Genomic DNA, 10,187 nt, shown 5'->3' with positions numbered 1-10,187 from the left:
GCTAAAATTTGAAAGTAAGGATCTACTCTTTGTTGCTTTTCAGCGAAAGAAATCACAGAGCCTTCACAAGTTTGAATGTCTAGTTAAAGGGCTGTTATATACCCTTAGTCGGGTCAGTCTTGCTGAGTATTAGCATACTCAGTCTTGCTTGTGACCTTGTTTTTCATGAATGACTTTGGAAGACCCAAACACTAGTTTGACTTGGCCTAGTGTTTTACCTACTGGTTGGTCTATGGAATGGGAACCATCCCCAACCAGCAATGACTCGGCTGAATGATGTCATGCTTGGGCTTACCATGGCACCTATCCTACGACGTTTGTGTATAGTTGTGTCTTCATTTCCGCTGCAGAACTTCTTTGTTACACTTAGTTCCTGTTAAACTTCTCTAAGTTCCTTTGGAATAAGTTTGTAAAAGCTAGAGCTTCGGCTTGCTAGCTTCAAAACTCTGATGTAAGTTACACCTTTATCTATGTGATGTAAAATATTGTGGAATGTTGTATCTCTGACTCGCCTTCATGCGGGATGTATACTTGTGTTACATCGGGATGATACCCGACAGACCAATGATTATACCAGTTGAGTGCGTTTAGATGTTTAGCGCACTCGAACTGGTGTAATTCAAACTGGTTCTGCCACAGTTTTGGTGGTGGGCCAGGCGGTGGTGGAGGGAGTTCCTCGCGGTTTTGAGCTTCGGCTATGGGTTGGGAAGATTGTCTTTGGGATTGAACTGGCTGGGGTTGCCAATTGGGATTGTATGGTGTTGACAGCTCTTAAGTACCAAATCTAGGCCGTCAACTCCTGCATAAATACATAAAATGTAATCATCAACATAGTGGTAGGGGTTTATTACTAACCATTTCCATGAGTGTTGGTAAATATTTGTATGTAGGTGAAATAAGGGTGAAAACACACTTCAAGAGCATGGAAACACACTCCTCAATCCAAGGCAAAAGGCATCGACCAATCAGAGCGCAATATTCAGCCTCACATGGATTCATGGGCCCACTTGAGCAAGCTACTGACATATACAAGAGCTATTACCAGTGGATTAGTGATGAGGGCCCACCTAGCAGTCACCTAGCCAAAGTTGGGCCGATTCGAAGCCGGCTGTAGGTCGGCCGATCTGCCCACAGCACCAACCGACCTCAGCCTTCGACGTGGCAGCTCCCCATTGGTCCTAGAAGTTAGTTCTGGGAGGATCACCTGCTGAAACCGACCTTGCTGGCTGTGGCTCCCTCCTATATATATGAGGGGAGGGGCTCCAAATGAAGGCATCCACCAAGTGCAACTCCAAGCCTCCTCTTCGGTTTAGAGTAGTCCTAGCTTAGGGAGAGGGTAGAGGTACTCAGGAGGGGCGCCGGTCTTTGGCGCTCTTCTCCATTTTGTACCTCTACGAGAGTGAGAGAGTAGTTCGGGAGAAGTGCCGGGGTGTCGGCTCTCTGCTCCCAGCTTGTACCTCTACGGATGCTGCTACATTCTTCGGGTTTAGTAAGTATTTGTGGTTCCTATCTCTAGTTTTATATGTGGTATAGTATATGCTAGTAGTGCTTGTAGTTGAGTGAGATCAATTCTCTTACTCGCGGGTTCATCGCTCTGTATTCATATAGAGTGCTATAGTTTGCTACGGGATATCATACGTAGTTAGACTGCAGTAGTAATCAATAGCGTAGGTGTGGTGTCTAGGCTAAGGGTTATCCTTCGTTTGCCTTATATCCCACGGTTTAGTAGAGGTAGGCCGTAGGTGGTGGCAGCCCTATTGGTCCTTCATAATCCTCCACGTTCGGATATAGCGTAGAGCTGTTGGCCGGAGTTGACTGGCAGACCAGTTGTAAGCCGGTGCCCAAAGTGAGTATTGTGCCCGAGAGATCGACCTTCAACTCAGCAGTAGCACTATCTTAGGAACCCTCTCTACCCTTCTACCTATCTTGGTGTGTCTTTGGACCGATTAGAATAGAAGAGAGTGCACACACGTTCCCTGTGGATTCGATAATCCTTGGAATACTCTGAGGTGAAAGCTATAACGGTATCCGTGCGCTTGCGGATTTATTCGTGACGCTAAAATACCCAACAAGCTTTCTGGCGCCGTTGCCGGGGAACGGTTGCTGTATCTTTCTTCGAACCTAGTCGTCCTCGTATCCTTTGCTTTTTCTTTTCTTCTACCTTGACCCCCGCTACCCATAGAGGAGCTATCCTTTAAAAGCTTCTCTACCCTACGGGATTTATCCCATATCATCTTTAGTTTTCTTCCTGCTATCTTTACCTCCGCTACCCATGGAGAAGCCATCCTTTCATAGCCTCTCTACCCCAAGGGGCGAGTTCAATGAGCCACCATCCTCTTCCACATCTGGCTATGAACCTTGTCCCGACCTTATCGCTATGGTTCGGGAGCTTTCCTTCTCTGGGTTAAGTAGCGAGAACCCAGACCACCATATGCGGGAGTTCGAGCAGCTTTGTTCATGCTTTGCCTCTGCAAGCATGAAACAAGATGTCCTCCGATGGATGTTATTTCCCTTCTCTCTTAAAGGGAGGGCAGAGCAATGGTACACGTCTTATACATATACCGAAAAAGGGCAGTTGGGACTCCTTGAAGAAGACATTCTCTGTCATGTTCTTCTAGTAGAATGAGAAGGAAACTTTAGGCACAACCTGGGCTAGATTTTCGCTCCTAGTGAAGTCCGACCCTACCATGTTGACATTCATTCCATTATTCCTTTGGAAATTTAAGAGGAGTCTCGATAAGGAATCCGCCGATCATCTCAACTCAATCACCGGAGGAGTACCCCTCCATATGTTTCCGGCTGAGGCTAATAAAATCCTAGATTATATTGCCGAGTATACCTCCTTGTCAGCCGAGTCTGATCCTCTCCAAGAGGAGTGTGAGATGACCCATGAGGATCTACTAGCGGCTGAACCCAATCCTTCATTTCCCATATCCTCAGATTCAGCTGTAGAAACCTCGCCTGAACTAGGAACATCGGAGGGAGAAGAGATTCACCCCCTGAAGTTCTCTTATAGATTCGAGGATGAATCAATGGGAAACCATAGAAACACCTCGAATCTCATAGATGCCCATTCAGGGAAGGAACCTTCCTCTGTCCACACCGATCAATCTAGAGATCTCTTGACAGAACCTTCCCTTAGGCCTACGGTACCGCCTTCTCCTCCTGATCCCCATAATGAAGCACCACTCGAGGAAGCCATGAAGGAGGAATGGTCAAGTGGAGAGAAATGCTTTTCTGAAGAAATTTGGATCAGTTCACCCTCCTTGATCACTCCCTGTTCTATAAGGGGAACTACCGTAGAAGCCCACATTAACCCCATCATGGAGGTTAATGTCTCCCCATGGCACTTAGCGTACACACTTTTGGGCAATGTTACGCTAAGACCATCCGGCACGCTCTTAAAGAGTTGTCCCTCGGGACACATCCTTAAATGTTGGGGGGTTGCAAGTGCCATGCCGCTCATAGTAGACAAAATCGAGGTCAACTTAGATGTCCATATCTTCGATATCCTTGATTTTGATCTTCTCCTAGGCTCCCCGTTTGAAAAACTTCTCACATCTTAATGGATTCTAGATAAAAAGTTTAGGAAAACCACTTTTGTCACTATCTCTTGCTTAGAAAATTATATGGCGAAGCATTTTCCCGTGCCAAACCCACTCAAGGAAATGATGCATGAATCTCCATTCATACCATCTGAGTCCATTCTCTTCGAGGTTGCAAAATCTGCCACTTCCGAAGAGAACAACTCGGAAGAAATCCTTCGCTCTTGTGAAGATGAACGATCATCATCCCTCTTGAGTGAGTTTGAGCCTCTTTCCACTGGCCCCAAAGAAGTTGTTCTCGACCACGGTCGAGATTCAATCATGATTTCCCATGATGAATCTCTTGATATGAAGAACCGACGGGCCACGGAATGTTATGAGGCGCCGACTCTGGATTCCATAGAAAAGGATTCCATATATGAGCATGGGAACTTCATCCTAGTGATACCTCAAAAACCATGCTCTTTCCATACCTCTCCAGAGTTAGGCACGCATTGTGCCCAGAGCACACACGAGGACTATAACTGCCTTAAGGTCCTCTATTGCAAAACCTTTAGAAGGCTAGTTATAGATGTATATGTTTACCATAAACATTGCAAATTTCGTGGATGCTCTGTGGTGCTGACCTTGCAGCTATACCTTCATGACACATCAACAATTGGTGATGAAAAGGGGAACACATCATCAACAATAGCTGCAAGAGGATGTTTCCATGGTCAACCTTATGACCAAAAACAAAGCACTGCCGGGAGATAGCCCGGATTATCATTTAATTATTTACTTATTTATTTCCCTTCAATAAAAGCAAGAGCATGCTCTAGGATAAAGCTTTTCTTCGGGTATTTTGGGCTGCTAACCATTTCAGGTGGAGATCAAAATGAACGATGGACAGGTGATGCCTACAAGCATGGGAGCAACATCAACTTCTGCATATTGATACGTCTTGGCAAGGGAACAACTACAAAAGGGAGCTTGAACTCCACGCACTTGAAGTTTTGTTGCCCAGCAATACAAACTCCAAGTGTGGGGGAGGTATGTGAGGACCCCAAGTAAGATCTCTCTTGCTAATCCGTATCATGTTTTGGAATTGGTACTAGTCCTTGCATCTTGCTCCATAAAAAAAAGAGAGGAGTTGCCATGGTGACAATATTGAGTTCTCATCAACAAAACACCATGGTAAGTACTCTTAATGTCTTGCTTTTGACATTAAACAAAGCCCTGCCAGGAGGTCACCCAAGGATCGCCAGAGTAAGTCTCATGGTGAGAGTAAAGTTTAGTTTGAATAAATTCTAGATCTCCCTGGTTCTTAAAACCAGCAGAGCCATTATTTTGTTTCCACTATCTCGTTGAATACAGCACTAGGTACAAGTACAAGTGTAGGGGAGATCTCTCAAGATCGTCATTGACATACACATTCAAGATCTCCCATAGATGCATCGCACAAATCGTCTGCACCAACATGACAAGAGACAAGGCAAGGACACCAAATTCAGCCAGCCACCTAGTGGTTTGGCCGAATCACCACTGCTTTGATCCCCATCTTCTTCAAAAGCGATGATTTGTGCATCCTCTACCTCTCAACTCTCTTTGATTCATGAGTTTGATTGGTTTTTAAATCTTACTCACTAAAATCAAACTCAAGAATCAGTGTGTTGCTCCTGCTCTACATGTTTCCTATGGTTGGCTTGCATATGTTTTATTCCATTCTTATCGCCTTGATGCTTGTGAACCAAAATATTTAGGAAAGCATGCTCATCTAAGTAGTTGACATTTGAGATATGGTTTGAATGATATGATATTCTCTCTTTATTGTTTAAGTGTTTGGGAAATTTATTTGAAAATTTAGAAAACCCCTTGCGAAGCTCCTCTTTGATATGCCAAAGTCCTACCAAAGCCATATGATGATACTTCTTGAAAACCATACACACATATGCTGCTTGTTTTTGCATTGAGCTTTGTCAAATTGTTGTGACCCTTGAGAGAATTCTTTTCATGCTTTCATGATCAAGATTCATGTGCACACCACATACCCCCCTTGCTATGCTTCTTTGAGAAGTTAGCATTGTACCATCCACTCATTCCACAAAATAAATGCTCCACTATATGTGTTGGTCTCTCTCTCTCTAGTTTTTGTTAAAAAAAGACAAGCATGGGCTATCGAGAGGAAAAATATGGACACATGAAGGTCCAAGTATTGAAAAAAAGAAAAAAATGTGGGCACATGAAGGTCCATGAAAAAAGAGAAAAGAAAAAAAGATAGCCATGCTCTCAAAAGAATTTATATAGGGAGAGAGATCATACAAAAGGAGTTTCCATTCCATCCATCACAATTCATACACGTACACATCTTGATCTGATTGTATGACTTGCTTTTCTATTTGGATCCGGTCTTTGACTTTGCAATACATGTGATTCAAGTATGCGTTATCCTTCATACCCTACCTTGAGCTCCACATATAGCCTTCACTAGAAGTAGGATGAAGAAAAGGCAAGTCAAATGCCTTGGTAAGGACATATACACATTGAGCGATCCGAGAGAATCAAATGAGGAGCTAAGCAAGGTTTGTTTTGAAAACTTATTGAAAAACCCCCAAGCTACTTGACATGAGGAGTAGAAGTGATTTGATTCGCGACCATTCCATTCCTCAACTACCCAAGATGGCATGATAGACACTTCAAAGTTCACAAGTGAAAGGTATGGTTTGGAATATCTCTTATGCTCGCTTCATACCTTTGGAAGTCATGTTCCACCTTACTCCTTTCTGCTTTACTCGAGGACGAGCAAAGGCTAAGTGTGGGGGAGTTGTTGACGGCTCTTAAGTACCAAATCTAGACCGTCAACTCCTGCATAAATACATAAAATGTAATCATCAACATAGTGGTAGGGGTTTATTACTAACCATTTCCACGAGTGTTGGTAAATATTTGTATGCAGGTGAAATAAGGGTGAAAACATACTTCAAGAGCATGGAAACACACTCCTCAATCCAAGGCAAAAGGCGTCGACCAATCAGAGCACGATATTCAGCCTCACATGGATTCATTGGCCTACTTGAGCAAGCTACTGACTTATACAAGAGCTATTACCAGTGGATTAGTGATGAGGGCCCACCTAGCAGTCACCCAGCCAAAGTTGGGCCGATTCGGAGCCGGCCGTAGGTCGGCCGACCTCCTGGTCGGCCCGACCTGCCCACAGCACCAATCGACCTCAGCCTTCGACGTGGCAACTCCCCATTGGTCCTAGAAACCGGTTTTGGGAGGATCACTGCCTGAAACCGACCTTGCTGGCCGTGGCTCCCACCTATATATATGAGGGGAGGGGCTCCAAATGAAGGCATCCACCAAGTGCAACTCCAAGCCTCATCTTTGGTTTAGAGTAGTCCTAGCTTAGGGAGAGGGTAGAGGTACTCAGGAGGGGCACCAGGTCTTCGACGCTTCTTCTCCATTTTGTACCTCTACGAGAATGAGAGAGTAGTTCGGGAGAAGTGCCGGGGTGTCGGCTCTCTGCTCCCAGCTTGTACCTCTACGGATGCTGCTACATTCTTCGGGTTTAGTAAGTATTCGTGGTTCCTATCTCTAGTTTTATACGTGGTATAGTATATGCTAGTAGTGCTTGTAGTTGAGTGAGATCAATTCTCTTACTCGCGGGTTCATCGCTCTGTATTCATATAGAGTGCTATAGTTTGCTATGGGATATCATACGTAGTTAGACTGCAGTAGTAATCAATAGCGTAGGCATGGTGTCTAGGCTAAGGGTTATCCTTCGTTTGCCTTATATCCCACGGTTTAGTAGAGGTAGGCCGTAGGTGGTGGCAGCCCTATTGGTCCTTCATAATCCTCCACGTTCGGATATAGCGTAGAGCTTGTTGGCCGGAGTTGACTGGCAGACCAGTTGTAAGCCGGTACCCGAAGTGAGTATTGTGCCCGAGAGATCGACCTTCAACTCAGCAGTAGCACTATCTTAGGAATTCTCTCTACCCTTCTACCTATCTTGGTGTGTCCTTGGACCGATTAGAATAGAAGAGAGTGCACACACGTTCCCTGTGGATTCGATAACCCTTGGAATACTCCTGAGGTGAAAGCTACAACGGTATCCGTGCGCTTGCGGATTTATTCATGACGCTAAAATACTCAACATATGGGTTGTAGTAGTAGATGGGGGGTCGGTGTGCTGGGGTAAAGGGTTAAGGTGGAGGTAATTATTGGATTTGTTGTGGGAGGTAAATATTGGATTTGTTTTGGTTGAGACCAGGTAGTATGTCCAACTAGCTTGGCTTTTTTCTCAGCCTTCATTCTTTTGAGGGTTTTTTTTCCCTGGGCACTTGTTGGTTCTGTGGTCGGAATCTGTCCCATGAAAGTGATAAAAGAGTTTCCTTTGTTCCCTCGAGGGTCCGCGACCCCTTCCTCTTCCTCTGCCGCGACCTCTGCCATGGCCTCTGGACGATGGTTGATTGTCATTTGAGTATTGCTGGGCTTCGGATGGGCTTGGGGGTGGTATCATAAAGGAGTCGGGTTCTAGTGGATTTTCATCGTCTTGCGAGGGTTCAATAGGCAAGATAAGTTGCTGGGTTTGAGGTTTTTGCTACTACCATGCTTGCTGGTTGTATCTTTCTGATTGGCGCATCATTTTTCTCTACTTGACTCTCCTGCAATGGTCAGCATCTGATTTGGCATATTTTTCCGCCTCTGTGTACAGCTCGTTGAGTGTTCTGGGGGGTTCTCTCGAAAGATGAGAAGCCAACCCCGTCAATAATCCCTCGATGCATTTCTCAATCGCATCCTTTTCTGGGAAGTTGGGGATTTGGGCCTTCTTTTGGACGAACCTTTAAAAATAATCATATAGGGGTTCTCTGTTGTTGACGCTCCTTAGCGCCCCCGATTTATATACCGCAAGCGCACGGTTTCGTGTAGCTTTTCCCTCAGAGTATTCCCCCAAGGTTTATCAATCCACGGAACCAAAGAGACAAGAAACAATCTACTAGCAGTAGAGATTCCTTTATGTGAGATGGTGAAAACGAATCTAATCTACTAAAAACACGACAAACACCGAAGGTAGCAAGAGAAAGTTAGAGATAACTAATCTAGATCACCTAGATCATGCATATGTTGTAGTTCCAGCTAGATAAAGTGAAGTAAGATAGATGTGAATCTCAATGAAAAGCCTCTTTAACCCCAAAATCTCCAATCCGATCCCTCGATACCCAACCTACTACTGTGGAGACTGGCCTGTCATGACGCCCCCCTTTTCAACGGGATACCCTGAAGCAAGTCGAACTCACTTTGGTAGTTCCGCCATGAACCTCTAGCCACCATGACTACAAGATCATGCTAAGTGATCTATCTCAATAATAGATCTAAGATGAAGCGAACCCAAAGAAAAGAACGAAATCGAAAGAGGAGAACATGGTCGCTAAACATTCGGAAACACTAAATAACTTCACCATGAATGATAGTACATCACAAGATCACAACCGGGGTCCCTACCTTGATCTTGATGATCCTAGCTCCAGAACTCCGACGTGGTCTTCCTTGCAAGGTTCCCACGTCGGCTAGGGCAAACCCTAGACAACTAGCACGACCCTCGGCTCTCCGAGAGGTGTCCCTCTATCTTCTCTGCTCCTTTGGCGTCGTCTCCCGAATTGCTCTCCGCTGTGAACCTTGGGGAGGGGTCTTTAAATAGCCTCAGGGAACCCTCGGTCAAAGGGGAGGTCGAACCGACCTAAAAACTAGGCTGGGCCGGCCGGCCCAATGAGCCTAGGCCGGCCGGCCTGGGTCTTTCCTTCGCCGGCTGGTGCTCAACACTTCTCCCCAAGTCTCCTGGAGTCTTCTAGAATTTATGTCTTTCACGATTGCACCCCTCTAGACGTCGTTATCTTCGAGATTTCTTCGAGGAGAAGGATAGGATGGAAAATCCTTCCTTAAATATCTCTTTGCTTTGCTTAGCCCCGAAGCATCTCAATCTTATCTTGTGGGCTTTGTCTTTTGGGCTTCATTGGAGGGTGGATGTGCATGAATGGGCCTCTAATCATCATGGCCTTCGATCCTTTGTTCGGGCTTTGGCCTTCGTCATTCTTCGTGTCATCGCGTGATCGTGGGCCTCGCCATTTCATGCTCCAAAATTGGTCAAAAACCTGCAAAAACGAAGTACCTCCGAAATATATGTGCAAACAGTGAAAACGACCAATAATTGGGCCGAGGTTAGGATGGTTAGTGATTTTGATATTAAATTCATGCCATTATCAAAGTTAAACAGGGGATAAAATGGATACTTAAGGAGCGCCAACATTCCCCCCATGCTTAAACCTTGCTCGTCCTCGAGTAAGTCTTTGATAAAAATCAGCACTGCCTTTCAGTGTCCAATCCCTGCACTTGATCATACACGAGAAAACACAATGCTCCCAAAAAATATTTTGTATTTATTAGTTCAAGTTGTACCCAGCTTTTTCAATGTGGAAGGTAGATACAAGTTAATTGCTTCCCCACAATTATTAAGCACATGCTCTCAAAATTAAACAAGTCTCAGGAGTAAGAAAGTAAGTTCCATAAGTAATACTAAACCAAGATCAATAATTCAAACCTCATTGCAATTTGCTCATGGAAACTCTCAGCTCATCTTGTCTCTCAAACTTACTAGAACTCTCT

Source organism: Panicum virgatum, chromosome 4K (assembly GCF_016808335.1).
Source record: "Panicum virgatum strain AP13 chromosome 4K, P.virgatum_v5, whole genome shotgun sequence".
Classification (NCBI taxonomy): Eukaryota; Viridiplantae; Streptophyta; class Magnoliopsida; order Poales; family Poaceae; genus Panicum; species Panicum virgatum.
Note: the sequence above shows the minus strand (reverse complement) of the source record.